The following is a 20,699-nucleotide window of genomic DNA, read 5'->3' as shown; positions in this document are numbered from 1 at the left end:
AAAAACAAAGGCGAGTGACAGCAATTTAAATCGTTCATTGTAAACAATGAAAATAGCTGAGTGGTACCGTTTAAAAGTCGTTGAGTGTAAAAAAAATCCAATTTTTTGAGCGCAAGCGTCAACTTTCAATTGTGGAGATGCAGCCATTTAAATCGTTGAGTGGCAGCCTATGAATGGGCAAAGCCTACGTCACCGGTAAAGATAAACTGCCGCACGATATGGATAAGTTAGGCTATCGTTGGGCATAGTTTGTGAACGCCGGCTTCACGATAATTAATCGTAGCTATAAGTAATCAAAGCGCTCTATGCACATTATTGTTCATTGTGCATTTGTCCAACCCATTATGAATAGACCTAAATCGTAAAAACAAGCTATAGCTCATTGTTGAAAAAGCCCCATAAAAAATTAGCCACGAAGAACTTCGAACAATGGTGAAAATATGTCTCCTACCCGTGGACACGCGGACGCAAGGACGATCCATCATAACCCACACCCTCCCCCTCACACTCACCTACTACTGCCAACATGAACAAACTACTACTAATACTAATACTAATACTGATACTGATACTGTTACTGCTGACATGGACATCGACTCAAAAAGGACTTGAAAACACTGTTGGGTTCCCCTTTTATGAACACCATTTTTATATACCAATTCCCAAAACCGCTGGGAACACGTCTTTTTATATGGCAGTTGTAAGCTAGAAACACGTTCATTTATTTTTTTTGTCGACCGGAAGACGTCATTGGAATACGTCTACATACGTCGATGTGTGTTGGGACTACGTAAAGAATTGGTTCAAAGCACGTCAAACATAAGTTAGAAATAAGTTTCGCGTAAAAAAGACATTACCGCGATGTATTTTGACTTATGAGTAGCTTATAAGTAGCCTTTGTGGACGTGTGTAAGCGTCCACATGTCGTGTGTAAAACTTATCCCCATCGCATGCGGAACGTGTGTCATACGCCGAGTACGTCCAAAAATTTTGAACATGTTTAAAATTTCTTGACGTACTCTACTTACTACGATGTATGATAGCGTACTTTAGCGTTGTACTCACGCATACCAAACTTACTCATACCGTATTTGACGTTCCCCATCGTTTTAGACACATTTTTCTTAGGTCGGCATATGCTGGCAAGATCGCCAAGGTGTGACCACGATGTTGTCACTTCCATTTCTACGGCAGTTATGATTCGAATCGTTGTGCGTCAGCCTTTTAATAGGCTACGTCACGACATCGTCGGCGATGCATGCAACGCGCTATGCCTAAGTTAGACTATCGTTGGGCATTGGTTGTGTAGGCCGACAACAGGTTCAGCATTCGTTGGTATAAGTTATCTGTAACACAACGAAACGTTCTGTGTCTGTTACCAATGCGTTATACATAAGACCAAGTCGCTATGAATACGTCCGAATCTTTAAAAAAAAAACATCAAAAATTCAACGTAAGCCAGCGTTTCACATACATTTTAATACGTTGCCATCGCTGGCTAAAACGTCAAGGTGTGACCGGGCCTTTACTCCCATATAAAACTTAAACATTTTCAATCCACCTAATGTGTTTTTCATTATAGTTTCAATACTTTGTTCAACGTTATTAACAGCTTCAATGATTTAAGATGATCCAGGGTCTTGAAAGCGAAGCAATCTTCTTTTTATATGACCTTTAAATGCCCCATCAGTGTTTTCAATGGAGAATATAGAGGCACCTTCCCTTTCTTTATTGTTCTTGTGTTTGTGTGATTGAAGGTGTTTATTATAAAAAAAAAAAATTAGGAATGTCATTATCACATCAATCACAATGTTTTGTTTCTTGGTCAAGTGGAGATATTTGTCTGAAAAGATTGAATGTGAGGTTGTTGGTTTGAAGGTGTTTTTTTTATAACATTTATATTCATGATTACAAATGTCGCAGTACATTGTATTCACCATATTTATGTCACAAAACTTTGCTCAAAATAAAATTTTATTGATGAAAATTCTGTTTAATTTATTGGTGAATCTGTGCTTCAAACCATTTTCTCCTCCAACTTTTTTCACTAAAGAAATACAATGTATCAAGACACAAAAGACAAGTTTCAATCAATCTCTTCATTTGTAAAAGATACTGAGAAATATGTCGAGGATGTAAAATTGAATAAAGATAAATATAACAACTATTGGATGAAAAACAATTATGGTGAATAATATGAGTTCTTCAATTTCCTTCAGTGGAAGAGCTTTTCGTATATCTGGAAGAACATCAATTAAAGTAGCTCTAACAAAGGTTTATCCTCTCCTTCTGGAAATATATTCAAAACTAGAAAAAGCAATGAAACAAGAAAAAGTATCAAAAAAGAAAAACCTCATGGATGAAGCTTTAGAAAGAAAAGATAAGACCATCTGTATTATGCAAGGAGAACTTTTTTTTTTCAACAACCCTCAAGATGTAAATGCTGATGAAATAAAGGATGTTAATATATCAGGTGAAATGACATTTCATTCCATAGTAAAGGATCATTTTAAAATTACCTTTAATAGAAAAAAAATGTAGTTGTTGAATCTGTTAATGAAAAAAGTATATTGATATAGATGGTAATGTTTTTCTACTAACTAAATATTCGTCATTATTCAACTGAAGATTATGAGAGTGTTGATAGTATCTCTGTTGGAACAGAAGACAGTTATGATACCGAGAGTTTGTGTTCAAACGATAGTTATGAAAGTAGTTTTATAGATGATTGTGAAAGCACCAATGAAAGTCCCGAAGATGAATTTTATTTGAAGTAAAGTTTTACTTTATAAATATGAATAGTTTGCTAGATTTTGAGCCTCTTTAATTTCCTGATTCTCCACATGACAAATTCGAGAATTGTCCTGCATGTGAAAGACGGGGATGAGTCAAAAGCCTACAAAAAATGTAGGTTCTGTGATTATCTTCTAATGAATGACAATTTAAAAATATAAAAAGGAATAGAATTCTTTGAGATTTACACCAAAAATGAATTACTTTTCAAGATTGATTCAAGAAATGAATGTAAAGTATGAAGGTGATAATACACCTTTTCTGACAAGAGAAGAGACTGAACAAATGACGACCATGTTTAATGGATTGATGATTTATATTATTAACGATTGTCATTTTCAGGGAAATATCAACACAAGATATTGTATAAATAAAATAATGGATTATCTTGAAATTAAACCTGAACATCAGATAAAACATAGTTTCCAAAAAAGCCAATAAAAAATTAAATAACCTGTTTTCCAAATATATAAATGAATGATTTTTTTTACCCATTTGGAAAAATACGATAAAATTTAACCACCATAAAAATCTTCCAAATTCACGAAGATGTCTCATCGGTGGTTCAAGCGGATGTGGAAAAACCTGCTTACTTTTGAAGATGCTTCTTACTCCCAACTTTTGAGATTATGATAATTTAATAATTTTCACAAAGTCAAGTTTTCAACCCTAATATCAAGTACTCTCACAAGGTTTTAATGCTGGTCTTCAAAAAGAAGATATAATCGGTTTATTTAAACTTCAAAACAAACTAAATGATTACAACATTGAAGATATAATACAACTATTTTGTGATACACAGAGATATAAAAAGAAATCAAAACTGATAACTTGTATTCTTAGTGATAATATGGATGATATACCTTCTCCTCAAGATTTGGATAAATCAAAAAAGAACCTCGTTATCTTTGATTGTGTTAATGAGAGAAACCAAACGGTAATGGATAGCAACTACACAAGAGGGAGACATTCTTCTTGTAATTGTATTTAACTTAGTCGATCATACTTTCAACTCCCTCATCGCTCAATAAGAAGCAATGCTAATACTTTTATTTTATTCAAGTTAAATTCAATCGATATGAACAATTTTTGGAGAGACAATTGTTCTACTTTATGTAGTAAAAATGAATTTGGGGATTATATGAAGCACAAGACTGAAAAATATAAATATATTGTTGTAAAACAAGATGAGATATTCAGGGATATATATATATATATTTTTTATTTTATAAACAATTACAAATATAAATAGCAACTATTATTATAAATATTGTGGGTAAATCTGCTTCTGGAAAAAAAACTTTCATAAATCAAGGTTCTTGTATAGTACAAGTGAAAATATTGTAAATTTGCTAAAAAAAAAAAAAAAGCACCATGTAGTTCGTATTGTATCAAGAAAAACTCGAGCAATAAGATCTGGAGAAGTAGAAGGTGAAGATTATTCCAATATTTCAAAAGAGGAACATATGCGACTGAGGAATGAAGGTCAAATATTTGAGGGGGTTTCTTTTGGTACAACAAAATATTCACATTGTAAGAGTGAGTTTAAGAAACTAAAATATGGTGGTCTTATGATATTAGAAATTAATCCAGAAGGAATGAGACAAATTATTAAACATCTGAGTGGTTATAGGGTTAAAATTTTATCATTCGCTTTTGATGTTGAAGAAACTCAACGCAAATGTATGAAAAGCAGAGATACAAGTATTAGTGAAGAATAAATTACAACTCGTATTAATGTTAATAAAGAATTTGATGAAATATTTAAAGAAAAGGATTTTTTTGAACACATCTACTTTAATGATGAAGAAAAGGAAAATTTCCCTGTTGACATTTATAATTCAGTGAATGATATTTTCCAATAATAAATGGATGCGAAAGAAAGAGCAAGAAGATTTAAGGACCATCAAGAGTTCGTTTCAAAAGTTGTAAAACAACAGGAAGACATAAAGAAGAAACGCAGACAGAAATTAACAGGCGAAGAAGCATTTCAAAGAAAACAACAGCAATTTTTTAAACCACTTTTTAAAATTTCCCAAGAAAAAATTATAGATGCTTCCACAGTTCCCACAATAGAATATACTCTGAAAAAACTTCAAAGGTTAAAAGATTTGTCAAATGACGGAGGAAGAAATGGAGCATATCGGAGAATTGGAATATGACGATGAAGGATTATTTCAACAACTGGAAGAGATTAATCAACCCCCTGATTGTATTGTGAAGGCTCTTTAAAACAATGAATATTCAGCAGATTCGAAAACCAAAGCAGGACTCATTCCAACAGAACAACCAGCAATATTTCATCTTGTTCAAGAAAAGGGATTGATATTTAATGATGAATTAAGGTTCTTGAGTTGTGCTCAACCCCCTGTTAAACTAACTCCGAGATTAATGTTTCTTCGAACAAAAGATGGAAAACAAGGTTCAACTGTGAGGGATGAATCAAAGTATTTTGATAAACCATTGGATATGAAAAATATGGATGATAGAGTATATATTGATCTGCTGGACTCTCTTACTTATAGGATTAGTCTATCTGGTAAAAGTTGGAAGAATGAGAAGGAGAAACATATTATTCAGGCTTTAAGTTGCCTTGGTTCAAGTGTTAGTTTTCTTCCAAATGACCCATCACAATTCGTAAATGGACTGTTATTGCTGTTGGGTAGTAAGGAGGCTGGAAATACCAATTATTTTAATGAAGCATCAGCCCTTTTCGACCAGTTGATGAATAGTATAATAAGTAATAAATGTCAATACAAAGACATTTTATCCCATATTAAATAAGATGAGAAGCACAATCCTCAGTTTTAATTTCACAGCAAGCGAACCATGCGTCTTCATTTCCATACCCACTACAACTTGACGCAACAAAAGAATATGAGGTATATTTATTGTCTTGAAAACTTACAATACTTTGCTTAATATCACCGAGAAAAATGACAAGTTTAGGGAAAATCCAGGAAGTGGATACAAAACGATAAGTTTCACCCGGAGCACATGAGATTTCTCAAATATCTTCCGAAATTGCTCGCCTAATGAAAGAACAGCGTGATGAACCAAAACATACTGTTATAGATATTCAAAAAACATACTTCAAAATCAATGATTAATCTTAAAAATAACTGCAAGGCTGACTTCACAATTGATAATTCATTTCGAGAGTTATTGGGTTTCTCCTCAAAAAGATTGAAACTAATGAGATGTTTTACAGTGATAATGCCATTCAAATATCCTCAGGCATAAATTCGTTATTAATTCACTATGATTTGATTGATGGTGCTTATAATGATGGAATAAGAACAAATACAATATTTTCATTCAGTGCATACTCAACCCCAATTGGTTATAAATTCAATATGGAACCCAAAAATCTGGTTTATCCACCTGCGTCAGGAAAAACCATGTACAGCGTAAATTTTAGGATAACCGACCAAGATAATCGCATGATTTCTTTTCATGGAGAAATTATATCCATCAGATTTCACCGACGTGAAGTTTTCCAATAAATAAATACGATGGTTATTGTGAGGAAACACGAGTTGGGAAAAATATAAAATAATTACAGGGGATGGGATGTTTCTTTCCCCATACTACAAGGGTGAAGGTATGTATCTTGGTCGAGGATACTATAAACCTAAGAGACAAAGGGGTGTCGGACATCAATTTAGAAAAAAAGGAGATGGGATAATTGATACTCTAATGGGGTATAGGTTCAACTATTCTTAAACATAAAGACCTAATTGGTTCAACTGCTTCTGCTGTGGGAAATGTGGCGGGTGCTATGAAGAGTATAAAAGATGCCCAAAAAGAATCTCATTAATTGCAAGCAATAAAATAAATTAAGAAAGGCAAAACTCGGTTGTCTCCCCAAGAACGACAGAAAATAATTCAAATATTTGTGTCAGGGTTTCAAAAGTTTTAACATCTTTTTTCCAAAATAAATACAAGTATGGAAGCAATTGATAGTAGCTATGATTTGGATGATACCAATGTCATCTCAAATTCTACTCAAAAAGAAGACTACTTCAAGGTAAATGCAATAACTGGAACAGACTGGAATGCAAATGGAACAAAAAGTTTTGAAATAAATAATCAACAAACTTCTTTGAATCAAGCCGAAAGTTTCTTGTTGTGTAAATTTACATTCACTAAGGCTGCAAATAACACAAATGCTACACTCGTAAATGATTTCTTCTGGAAAATGTTTGATAGTGTTCGTTTGTACATTGGAATACAAGAAGTTGAAGCGGTTGATTGTGTCTCTACTATATCTGAAATGATGAAATTTACACTATATTCATTTTGTGACAGAATGGGAAAGGGAGCTGTCGAAGGTTTTATTCCTGATATGGCAACGGGAACAAACACAGACCCTGGATATAGTCAAAGGAAAGGAATGTATCATGATGATACAAAAACAGGTCATAGTTTTACTGTGGCAGTTCCTCTTAAAGCTACATTTGGATTTTGTGATCATGATAAAGTTCTGTATGGTCATAAAATTAGATTTCAACTACAAAGGAATGATAATGAAAATAGATTGCTTTTTGGTGTGGCTAATGCTTTTGCTGATCATAATAAATTTCTAATTGATGAAATTAGTTGGTATATTTGTGAATATACTCCTAATCTTAAAACAGAAGAGATGTTGAATAGAAGCCTTAACTCAAAGAAGCCACTAAATGTATCATACCTTAAAAGAAGATGCCAACACGGTAAACTGAACCAAACCACTTACACGTGGAATTTAGGTGTTCTGGAAGGAAAGCCATGATATCTGTGGCTCATTTAAAAAAACCAGATGGTGATACTGCTTCTGATAAGAATAATGCGTTGAGTGAAACACCTTCACGTTTCTCTATATGGAACATTTTATCCACGAGATAGATTGGAAATTAATTGGGAAAAAAAATGATTATGCTGAAGCATACAAGTCTTACCAAAAGATGTGTGAAATCAATGGAAATAAAGAAACATTTTGGAAATGACAACATTTAAAAGTCTGTATACAATCTACGTGATTGACATGAGTGCTCAAAAGGAAAGTATAAAGTCGAATCGAGTCAATACTTCCCTATACATTGAAAGAGAAGAGAGTGAAGAAGTTGATACATATTGTTTGCTTTTGGAAGAAACAGAATTACAGATTAATACAGATGATGGTGTAATGAATAGTCTCACAATTTTTTGATAAATAAATGAGTAGTAAAGTGCCAACTGGGGTATATGTTCATCAAATCAATCTTCATCAACTATCATCTTGTATTCAAAATCAAAAGCCTTGTATGATTAACGTTAATACAATTCGGAGAAAAGGAGCAGTAAGAATTGATGTTTTGCTCACAAGAGAACAGGTGAAAATCTTGAACGATACTGGCTCACTTAAAATTAAAATGTCAAAACCAATGCTGAAGAAATATTCAATAAGAGAGACGAGTGGAGGATTTCTCCCATTTCTAATTCCTTTATTTGCTGGTTTAAGTGCGGCTGGAGCATTGACGCGTGGTATTTCAGCAGCGGTGAAAACTACCAACAAAAGAAAGGGTCAACTCCGAGCTCAAAAAGAATTGGAAAGACATAACAAAGAGTTGGAGAATCAAATTAGTGGAAGTGGTGTAATTGTAGATTTTGCTGAATAACTTGAAAGTCTGCCTGATACAGCGAGATTGTTATTTGGAGATATGCTTTCTTCTATCGCACAACCAGGTGTAAAATTAACTAAAAGGGGTAATGGATTATATCTTTCTAATAAATAAATGAGCATTGATGAGTGGCTTCAAGAATTTGGAAAGAATACAACATCAAATTTAGAACTTATCAAATATTGTAAGAAATTAGAAATTCGTAATGTGGTTATTTGTATGAGAGATGAATTAACAAATGTGTCAAAACAAACAAAGAATATTATTATGAACTTAGAAGATAATAATGGAAACGGTTCTCATTGGGTTTCTATTTTTAATAGTCAAGACAAATATTATTTTGATAGTTTTGGTCTTTCACCACCTGTTGAAGTAATAAAATTCTTTCAGACTGTGTTTATCAAACATTTCAAGTCCAAGAATTAAATTCCAAGTGTTGTGGTCAATTATGTCTGTGTTATTTCAACTCAACAAAAATAAAAAAAATTTTAATGACATTATTTTTAATCTAATATAAATGACTTATGTTGGAAAAGATGGTTCTATCTTTGGTGTCTTCCAAGAACTGGATATTGATTTATCAAATTATTACACAAAGGCACAGGCTGAACTACAGAAATATAGTACAGCAAAAAATATTAATATGAAAAATGCTTATAAATTAATAAATTATCCAAGCCTGACTGACGCAAATGACTTGGTGAGATTAAGTGATTTATCACAATATATATATATATATATATATATATATATATATATATATATATATATATATATATATATATATACATATATATATATATATATATATATATATATATATATATATATATATATATATATATATATATATCCTTAAATAAAATGGCACGTTTTGTTAAAGGAGTAGAATTTACAACCACAACACCTGGTTCAACAAACCATACACCTTTTCTTATTAAATTCAATTATCTGCTTAGTATTGAATTTTATAAAGAAGAAAGAATAGATAATATTAGAATAGAGAAATGGAAGTATAATATGTGTGATTTAGGATATAATTGGTCTTTTTCATTCAACCTTGAAGACCTACACGATTTTTATCAGTCTCGTAAAGAAGAATATTATCCTCTTGGTAAGAATCAGGAGATGTGTGGAAGCACAATTCGCAAACAACAAATACACGATTTAGGAATAGGAAATGATATGATGGTCTAGCAATAGTTTATATGACAAAGAAGGAAGGAAATTAGATAATTATACAAAGTCCTGGAATACAAACTGATTTAACAATAGGAAGATGGGGTGGTATTACATGTCATCATATTAATTTGTCATATATTTCTGATACATAAATGACAGCAAGAAGACTTCAAGAAAATTATAATTTTTGCATTCAAGGATACCTGCAAGAAAAGAGTGTTCGATTTTACATTCCTTATGAATTGGAACATAGACACGGGCAATTTTCAATTAAGAACTGGCCTTATACTGATATTAAAAAACCCACAAATAGAGATTTGATTGAAATATTAAATAAAAATGAACTTCAAAAGGTGATGAAATATAAAACTCTTTTAGAAATCATCAACAAATCTTATTGGTTTCCTATTATGAGAAAAATAATTGTGTATTCAAGAGTATCACAGAGTCCAGATGAATATATGTGTGACATTCTATGGGGTGAAAGTGGTTCAAGGATAGTAAGGAATGAGGAAGGAGTTGAAGAAACTGAGACGAGAGGAGGAGAGGGAGAAGAGAGAGAGGAGGAGAGGGAGAAGAGAGAGAGGAGGAGAGGGAGAAGATAGAGTAGGAGAGGGAGGAAAGAGAGAGAATAAATAAATATAAAAATATGGAAACCAGTGAGATTATAAAAAGATCAAAGGTATTACAGAAAATAAATAAATCTCAACGCACCGAGGAGGAAAACAAAGAATTGGCAAGTCTATTATAAATATATGCTTCAAGACTATTAACATCGGTTTCAGGGAGAAGATTTAAACGAGAAAGTGGAGATAAAGAAGAGAAAAAGGAAAAGATTATATTATTGATGATGTTGGTGTAATTGACTGATTAAAGTTTTACTTTTTTTTTTCTTAAATAAATGGAGGAGAGAGTGAAGACATTTCTAAGAATTCATTATGTTTTAAAAATTAAGATTCAAATGTGCATGTTGGAAACTAAAAAGGTTTTTGCACTCTGTGGGAATTTTTCACATGAATAAATGAGTTATTGTCTAAAATGTAAAAAGAAAACCAAGAGTAAAAATATCTCATATGTTAAAAGTAAAAATAATAGGGTTATACAAAATGGTACATGTTCGGTGTGTGGCTCAAAAAAGAGTGAATTCACCAAACACAAACAAGGGGGAGATATACAAAAGTTTTTATCAGGAAGTAAATTTACAACAATTGGAATACCAGGGGAATTACATCTACCAGGGTATTCTTTCTGTGGTCCAGGAACAAACTTGAATTAACGATTAGATGAGGCTGACCATCCTAAACCATGGAGCAAAACTATCAATAGTGTTGATGAAGTGTGCATGAGGCATGATATTGATTATGGAAATAGCACAACGTTAGAAGAAAAACACGAAGCCGAGAGAGAAATGTTGTATAATTTGTCTCTGATACAAAATCCAACCTTGAGAGAAAAAGTTGATCGGTTCATCGTGAAGAAGATGATAAGTGCTAAATTGAAACTTGGGCTTGGAAATTAAAAAAACTTATAGGCTCCAATGATGTCATTAAGATTGAAGAGCAATTAGCTGATGAATTACATTAACCAATAATCACAAAGTTTCAGAAAAGGAAGGTTTATTCCAAGGAAGTTGATTATATCTGGTCTGCTGATTTAATTGAACTTAATTATGATAAGGGGTACAAGTATGCTTTAACCGTTATTGATTTGAGGAGTAGATTTGTGTGGGTTGTTCCTTTGAAAAACAAAACAGGTAATACTCTTATATTAGCTTTCCAACAGATACTAGCGATACACGTGCACATGCATGGGATAGCAGTACAACATAGCTGGTAGCAGACGACAGACTGTACACGGGGAATGACAAAAATACGCATTGTGCAAAATGCAAGTGATACTCTGGAACGCCAAGACTTCCCAAACATTGTCGGCATGTCCGCTAAGTGGCACAGCAGTTTCATAGGGATCGTGTGATGGCGAGCCGAGTTTTTAGTGTGCAAGCTTGGTATTATCATAGAGATTCAATAAAAGCAAGAGAAAACCTAAAAAAAAAATTGTGGACTGATGAGGGCACAGAGTTCTACAACAAAACATTTCTGAATTTTCTTTAAAATAATAACATTACATTATACAGCACCTTTAATGAAGGAAAAGCGGTTGTTATTGAGCGTTTTAATCGCATTTTAAAAGAGAGAGTATATAAAAAAAATTCACTGAACTCAGTTCTCAATAATGGCTGTCTTTAATTCAGGACATTGTAGATAAGTACGACAGGATTCATACCTCAATGAAAATGAAGCCATCAGAAACATTTACAAAATTAAAATATGAAAAAGAGATTAATGTCAGAAAGCCTAAGTTCAAAGTTGGTGATATAGTAAGAATATGCAGGTGAAAATCTCATTTTGGAAAGGTTATCCCAAGTGATGGACAAATGAACTTTTAAAATTTTTTGATGTTGTGGTACAGTTCCTTGGACTTACAAATTATGTGATTTAAAGGGGGAAGAGATTTTAGGTTCATTTTATTCACAGGAATTACAAAAGACAAAGATAAATTGAAATTTTTTTTGACTCCTCCCACACAAGCCACATCTACACAAGCCCCACTCACAAAAGTCACATCCACACAAGCCCCACTCACAAAAGCCACATCCACACAAGCCCCACCCACATAAGCCACATCCATACAAGCCCCACCCACATAAGCCACATCCACATCCATCATATCCACAGAATTAGTGAATAGTTTATTACTTCCCACACACAACATGTTTATTTAATTTAAAAAAAATTGCTCCACCCACACAAGCCACATACACACAAGCCCCACCCACCCACACAAGCCCCACCCACACACACAAGATCCTCCCACACAAGCTCCACCCACCCATACAAGCCCCCCCCCCCCACACAGGCTCCACCCACCCACACAAGCCCCACCCACACAAACTCCACCCACACAAGCTCCACCCACCCACACAAGCCCCACCCACAAAGTCGCACCCACCCACACAAGCCCCACCCACACAAGTCCCACCCACCCACACAAGCCCCACCCCCTGTGCGCCCCCACCTTTAACACACCACCCCCTCATCCCACCCCCCACCCTTCCCCACACACACACGGGGAGGGGAGAGGGATGAGGGGGTTGGTGGGTCGTTGGGGGAGTGAACCTACCCCGCAACCCTAACCCTCCCCCAACCCCAACCCCCTCCTCCCTCCCCCTCCCCTTTACATCTCCTTTATAATTTTCTTGTAATTCAAAATCAGATAATTATAAGGAAAACATTTATAATTAATCAAAAGTGAAAACATTGAACAAAATCTTCTTTCGCAGCAGTCTGATGGTTTGTTTTGATTTTGAACTCGATCAACATATTCTGTTAAAAACAGAGTGAAGAACAATTAGGGTATCTAAAGATGATTATATTATGATATTAATGAAATAATATATATAACATTTACCTCCAGAAGATGGAGTGTCATGTCAGATTCCTCCAGAAGATTAAGTTGTGTGTTTGGTTCATCCAGACAGATGTTTAAACTGAAAAATAAAAAATAAAAATAATAATGAGTCAAAGACAGACACACACACACGTGCACACGCACACGCACACATACACATATAAACACACATGCACACACATACACACACACACACACAAATACACACATGCACACACATATATACACACACACACACACGCACACACGCACACACATATACACACACGCACACACATATATACACACACACACACACACGCACACACGCACACACATACACACACACACACACACACACACACACACACACACACACACACACACACACACACACACACACACACACACATATAAGCCTGGTGTTGGCTTAGTGGTTAGGGTGGCGGCTTGGGATCCAAGGGTCCTGAGTTCAAGCCCCGTTGGCTGCTGAATTAACACCAGGGGGTTGACTCAGCCTGTCATCCTTCCGAGGTCAGCGAAATGAGTGCCAGTGTACTGGTCCCGGTGTATGCCCCGGTTAGAATAGGTGTACCATATCCCTGTGTGTCATAAGAGGTGACCAGGGTTGGCGTCAGGAAGGGCATCCGGCCATAAAACATTGCCTTAAGAAAAAGCCAAACCCCTGCACAGCAGGGAAAAATGGCTGTAAAACGGTCATTTATTTATTTATATATATATATATATATATATATATATGTATATGTAGATATATATATATATATGTATATGTATATGTAGATATATATATATATATATATATATACACACACACTCATATATATATATATATATATATATATATATATATATATATATATATATATATATATATCGATATACACACACTCATATATATATATATATATATATATATATATATATATATATATATATATATATATATATATATATATATATATATATACACACACACTCATTATATATATATATATATATATATATATATATATATATATATATATATATATATATATATATATATATATATATATATATATATATATACACACACTCATATATAAACACACACGGGCAGAGATAAAGACACACAGAGGGATAATTTCTCACTTTGACTCGACTCATTCAAGATCAGAGGACGTGAGAGAATTTCTTGCCAGCCAACAAAATTCTTTTCTGATTGATTGAATGTCTTCAAGGAAGTCATTCATTTTTAGCCACTCGTCGTGTAATTTAAAGGCCTCCTGTTCTAGATCAGTTCTCAACGATGTTCTTATTGGGGACAGCCTGTTAGAAAAAGACAATAATTATTGGTTGTATAGTGAATTAATTCTGTATAAAACAACAAATAATGAATTGGGTTAAGAATCTCACCTGTCATCTTGTGAAAACGATTGATCCGCAAGGTCGGAGAAATTATCTGCACAATCCATTCTCTAAATAAAACACACTCGGCACGCAAGTTGGTTTAAATAAGCAACTTGATGACGTAATGGGAGATTACACAACAATGGTTTTTTCAGGGTGTGTCCCACATAGGAAATGACTTCGGAATTTTTTTGGCTTGGTTCGGGTGAGGCAGCTTGGCTAACTCCAGACTGACTCATTTTAAGACGAAAATGAAACAGCTTGCTTTGAATGATTTTGAGAAAACCTATGTTTAAAAGCTGTTTTTGCTTGCTTTTAGCTAAACTTTGTTCTGTTAGTGTTCTGATGATTTAAGATATAACCATGAGAGACATGGGCACAGAATACTTCCTCATTTTCACAGCACGACTGTGCTCTTAAAAGCACTTCCCCATTTTACAGAACCGAAGGAGGGATCATTAACTTCCCTTTCTTTCGTGCTTGAAGAGATAAAGTGAATGTACTCGATGGAAATGAATGTTATACTCAAATTACGTTATTCCCTAAAGTAGAACATGAACAAATATTCGTTGGTGCACTCTTTGAGTGGAATGAAAATATGAAAGGGAAGAAGTGCTTTAATCAATAAGTCTCAATCTTTTTACATTTTCTTGTATGGGAGGGAAGGGGATAGGTGGGGAGAAAATCAGTCTCAATTTTACATTTGCTTGAATGGGAGGGAAGGGGATAGGTGGGGAGAAATCATACTCAATTTTACATTTGCTTGTATGGGAAGGAAGGGGATAGGTGGGCAGAAAATCCATCTCAATTTTACATTTGCTTGTATGGGAGTGAATGGGATAGGTGGGGAGAAAATCAGTCTCAATTTTGCATTTGCTTGTATGGGAGTGAATGGGATAGGTGGAGAGAAAATCAGTCTCCTATTTTGGGCTTATGGGGCTTGAGTCAGAAAGTTTTTCCTTTTTCCACATTCATTTGAATCGGAGTCCCAGAAACCCCATTTATCATCTACTCCCATCCTTCTGGATGAGGTATAGTTTCGCCTCTTCCGGTTGTGATGCCCAATCATCTGACATGACGCATAACACAGCATTTAATTTTTGACAAATCTGGATTGCTATTGGTAGAACAAGCTATTGGTAGAACATTGGTAGACCTTGCGACCATTAAAACGAAGTCCAGAAACCGTCTTGACGTTGGGAACGATATTCGCCTTGCTGTGTTCAAGACGGAGCCGGACATAAGAGGCCTCGTCAGACAAGCCCAACACCAAGTGTCTCATTGATTGTATTGCTTAGAAAAATGTTTACTTTGATTTATCTTTTAAGACTGAGTAAATAAATTTCATAAAACGAAATCTGCATCTTTTATTGAAGGGCAGGGGACCACGAATGTTAAGCGACTCGGTAGGGGGGCCATGGGCCATCAAAGGTTGAGAAACGCTGGCTTCGGCGAAGGTTCCAGAATGCCGGAGTTATTCACACATGCCAAGAAGCCATGGCAGTAACACGATGCACACCCTACGTGATGATGGCAGTCACGGCACGTCATTACACGCTGATGTTATTATCCCGACGGATTGAGAAGGGGTGCCAGCTACCCAACCCAATGCATTTAATGACATAATAACCCCGACAGTGAAAGCTCTATTCTTAACATACATTACGGAAATAACTATTCTAACAGTCTACGTGCTGTGAGTGGTTCAACTTTGGCATACGGTTTTCAAACCGTAACAATATGTCGATTTTTGATGCCTCGGGTACGTAATAATAATTTGTATTGGTATCAAAGCCAATGACCAATTGCAAATCAATAATAGGATTCAAAAGCCAATCCCACAAGAAGGTGAGAATAATTACGGCCGTTAAAGAAGTCTGAGTGATATTAAGTGGGAAATGTTACAAGCACTTACAAACACTAGCATCGTAAAGACAGAACCAGGTGTTTGTTTCTGCTGTGTATCTCCAAACCAGGGTGCTAATGAATGGGTTGAACATGTTCACATTGCTTCAGCGTACACCAAACCAGTCTGCACCAACTTTGGATTCTTTTTCAGTGCAGGTGCCAGACCAAAATATGCAATTTTTCTCGAATAAGTCAAAGCAGAATTTTTGCAGACATCTTCAGGTGAGAGCAGATTGAGAGCTGATTAAATTTATTCACACAATCATATAGTTGTATTCATATAGTTGAATACAATCATATAGTTGTATTCTGAAGGTTCCAAGTTCAAGTATGCAGTTATTCCACCTTACCTGAAGAATGATAAGGTGAGTGAAGGTGAAACTTTTGTGATCCGTGACAAAGCAGGTTAACTGCTGGCGTTATTCTAATTTATTTAGGAAATGCTTATGGATTTGAGTCCACCGTAGAGATCTAATTTATTTATCTATGACTGACCCTTTATTTTTGAGTATTTTGTATGACAACAAAAAAGTGAAATGATAATTTATTTTCCAATCAATCGCAGACTCGTAACGGACACAAAAAGCAGCCTCCTTTAAAATCAATCAGAAATTTGCTGAAGCTGTATTTTGTGCTTACGAGTGCATTACTTCTCTCTTATTTCATATATATATATATATATATATATATATATATATATATATATATATATATATATATATATATATATATATATATATATATATATATATATATATATATATATATATATATCCCTGCAATCATGTCTCTCACCTGTAATTGGAGAGAATAACCAATCAGGGAATAAGAGCGATTCATCAGTGGGCATGCAGTTCCTCAGATGGATGTTAAATTGGTGTCCCATCTGCCGACATTAGTTGGTGGATGTTAAAGATTCCATGGTGTCCTTCGTGAAGTGTAGCTGAGCTGTTGCCGGCACCATGGCCAAATTCTAAATGCCTGCCCTAACCTTCGTCAAACGTCATGCCTGGCCATCCAGTTCAAGAAAGACTTGGGCGAAAACTTGCCTCTGCCAATCCCATAAAAACGTGTGAATAATTGTGGCTGTTAAAGAACAACAACAACAACAACAACAACAACAACAACAACAACAACAACAACAACAACAACAACAAAGAAGAAGATACACCCTGTACCTACTCGACTGTTCTCCTCCCCATTCCTCCTCCAGTGAAATTCAGTAGATAAACTGCTTGCTTGAATTAACATGGTGCTGACAGAGTTCAGGCATGATGCGTAAAATGACCACATCCTGTGGCAAAGTTAATTGTATATCCTTAGACATGTAATTGTGGATTTAAGTATGTGCAGCGTAAATGTAGCACGAGAGATGAATATAATTTCAGCAACTTCTCCTTGAAACACAAGATAACACTTAAGACACACTTTGTTACCCTATGAAGAACTTTCATGAATGTTTATCAGTTAAGACAATGAAGAGATGTTTAATAGGTTTCACATTTCTGATAGCCATCTCTGCTGATGTTGCAGGTTACAGTGGACGGGAAGGTCGGGGTGAGAGCTTCCAGTGCATCATTATGAAAGAAGGTGAATCATTGAACTGGTAGTTCACTTTCGAGCTTTGTGGGAGTACATTTTTATTGTTACATCTTGTTTCTAAACATTTTCTTTCTTTATACGAGCATTTACTTTATATGCAGAGGTTTGAATGAAACACATTTTATGCTCAACAAACGTTTCCACCTGGCCAACATCATGAAACCTTTCTTTAACTTTTTTTTTTCTTCTTGAAAAACGTTTTGAGCAGGAAACTCACTCAGTGATTAGAAAATTGTGTGATTGGAAAATAACCAATGTGGAAATGGATCTTGAGTTTTTATTGTGCAGAACCAATCCTTCATGGTTTGGAGAAAAACCTTTTGACTTGAGACTCAAGAACCTTTTGACTCAAGAAACCAATCTTGAGTTTTTCTGGTGCAGAACCAATCCTTCATGGTTTGGAGAAAAACCTTTTGACTCCCCCTCATATACCCCAACATTTCTGCTCTGCTAATGGAAACAATTATTTATAAGTTTGGCCGAAGCTTTAAAAGTTTTTGAAGATGCCGTGAGTGTTTTTGTAATTATATTTACCAAATGCATAAGCGATTATATTTCAATGAGTTGGGTGCATTCATTGGATTGGGTACTTATAAAGTCAAAATGACACCATCTTTAAAACATTAAATAAACATTTACGGCTCTTTATCTGGTTGTTTGATCGTGTGGTTAACGACTTGTTTCTTTTGCAGTGGCAACATAGTAGTGAGGCAACATATGGACAAAGCAAGCAGTGGAGCGAGAGAGAGAGAGAGGGAGAGAGAGAGAGAGAGAGAGAGAGAGAGAGAGAGAGAGAGAGAGAGAGAGAGAGAGAGAGAGAGAGAGAAGAAGAAGAAGAAGAAGAAGAAGAAGAAGAAGAGAAAAAAAAAAAAAAAAAAAAAAGCTTCCGGTTCTGGGTTTGGAGCATTGACAGGTCTCTTTTGGGGCTCTCTGCTGACGATCACAAAGTTAAGTTTCCGGTCGTTATCTGTCCCGTTTTAGTTGTTTCTTTTCTCACCTGCATGTTACTGTGTGTTCCTAGTTCGGTTTTGTTTCAAGAATCGTGCTATTTTGTGAGATTTTGTCGTGCTTGTCTTATCGGGTGCTGGAGGCCTATCCTTGAGGCTTGAGGCCTCCCGGTTCCCCTCGGTGTACGATCGTGTTTATTTGTTTTTTCTCCCCATTACTTTCATTTCTATCTTCCCCACTTTCCGAACGTCCCCCATCCCTCCCAAACAATCACTCTATTTCTTATCTTAAATCATTTTTTTTAAAACACTACCTTTATCCGATTCTTCTTCTTCTTCATCTCCTCTTCTACTTCTTCCTCTTCTTCTTCCTTGATTTTTTTCGACAACACTTCCATGACCTAATCTGTTGAAAACTCTCTCAAGCCTTAATAATAATAACAAAAACAATCTCTTAAAATGCTTCATCTTCCTCTTTCACACATGTGGTACTCTTTACTGTATCATAATGCACTACTCTGCTACTATTTAAACAGACTGCTCTCAATTCGACCTTTCCTTCATACCTTGCCTAAAAAATCCAACTGTTACAGCGTTTCTAATCTCCATTCTCCAAATTCGTCTTTATTGCATCCATCAAGAATTGTGTTTAATCGCATCTCTGACCTAAAACTTTTAAAAACCCAAGTTTGCGATGAATGTTCGCTTTCCATCAACCATTCTTTTTTTCCAACTTCAGTGCCAACTCACCTGTCTCACCCCTCACTCTAAAAGCAACCATCCCACTCTTCTCCCTCCAAGCCTCCCTCTAACCTCTCTCAAAAACTCTCCCCTCACCTTTCTCCCACCATTCATCCCCCTCACTCATCCTTCTCAAAGTTGCCACCCCATCCAAAAAGCTTCCTCCTTCCGCTGCCCTCTTACCTCCATCTCTTCACTCCACCTCCTCAAATCCTCAACTGCCTTCTTCCCCCTCTCTTGTCTCCCCTCTCCCCCAGCACCACAGAGCCTTTTCTCCTCCTCCTCCAGCCCCCCCCCCGGGCTATTCTGCAATCCCCCACACTCTTTCAACAACCCTCCTCACCTCACGCCCTCGTCCCTTGTCCTACACTCCCCCCCACCCCCTGCACCCAAAGCCTCCTCCCTTCCCTCTTCATTAAAAGTGTGGACCTCAAATATCCGGGGCCTTCGCTCAAACCTTTCAGATCTTTCCATACAGGTTGCCACTGACAAACCAGACATAATCTGCCTAACAGAAACTTTCCTCCCCCAACACGTGTCTGACTCCCAAGTATCTCTCCCTGGTTACTACCTCCTCCGGAATGAAATACCTGAGCCTCGTCCTGGTGGAGGAGTTGCTCTCTTCATAAAAGACTCTATTCGTCACTCTCCATGCACTGCCCTTACTTCTCCACACCCCCAGGAATACCTCTGGCTACGGCTTCCCCTCCACTCCCACCTCATGTTTATATGTATACTGTACCTTCCACCAAACAGTGATGACTCCATCTACACCTCACTATCCAAAAACATGGACCAACTTCTATCTTCTCATCCAAACTCTCTCTTCCTCATATGTGGTGACTTCAATTGTCATCATGCCAGTTGGCTAGGTGTGGGTACCTCTCTCACCTGTCATGGCACCTCAGCAAAAGCTTTCTGCGACTCATTGGGACTGACACAATCGGTCAACTTCCCGACCCAGACCTCAACCAATGGTACCCCATCTCTTCTGGATCTGATTTTGACAAATTTCCCTGACAGTATC

At 35.8% G+C, this 20,699-nt stretch overlaps 1 protein-coding gene across 1 annotated transcript in view; it reads left to right on the top strand.

Annotated features, from left to right (window-relative positions):
- The window catches only part of LOC147022224 (uncharacterized), a 155,671-nt gene extending 137,051 nt beyond the window's left edge, over positions 1 to 18,620 (top strand). The window contains exon 8 of the mRNA XM_085892919.1: positions 17,916 to 18,620. The gene's annotated coding sequence lies outside the window, so the exon portion shown is untranslated. The remainder of the gene's footprint in view (positions 1 to 17,915) is intronic.
- Positions 18,621 to 20,699: the final 2,079 nt, after the last annotated feature.

The sequence above is a fragment of the Eptatretus burgeri genome, chromosome 8, assembly GCF_056783735.1.
Source record: "Eptatretus burgeri isolate ZD-2024b chromosome 8, Ebu_testis_v1, whole genome shotgun sequence".
Classification (NCBI taxonomy): Eukaryota; Metazoa; Chordata; class Myxini; order Myxiniformes; family Myxinidae; genus Eptatretus; species Eptatretus burgeri.
The sequence above is the reverse complement of the archived record's forward strand: the minus strand, read 5'-3'. Positions and strand labels throughout refer to the sequence as shown.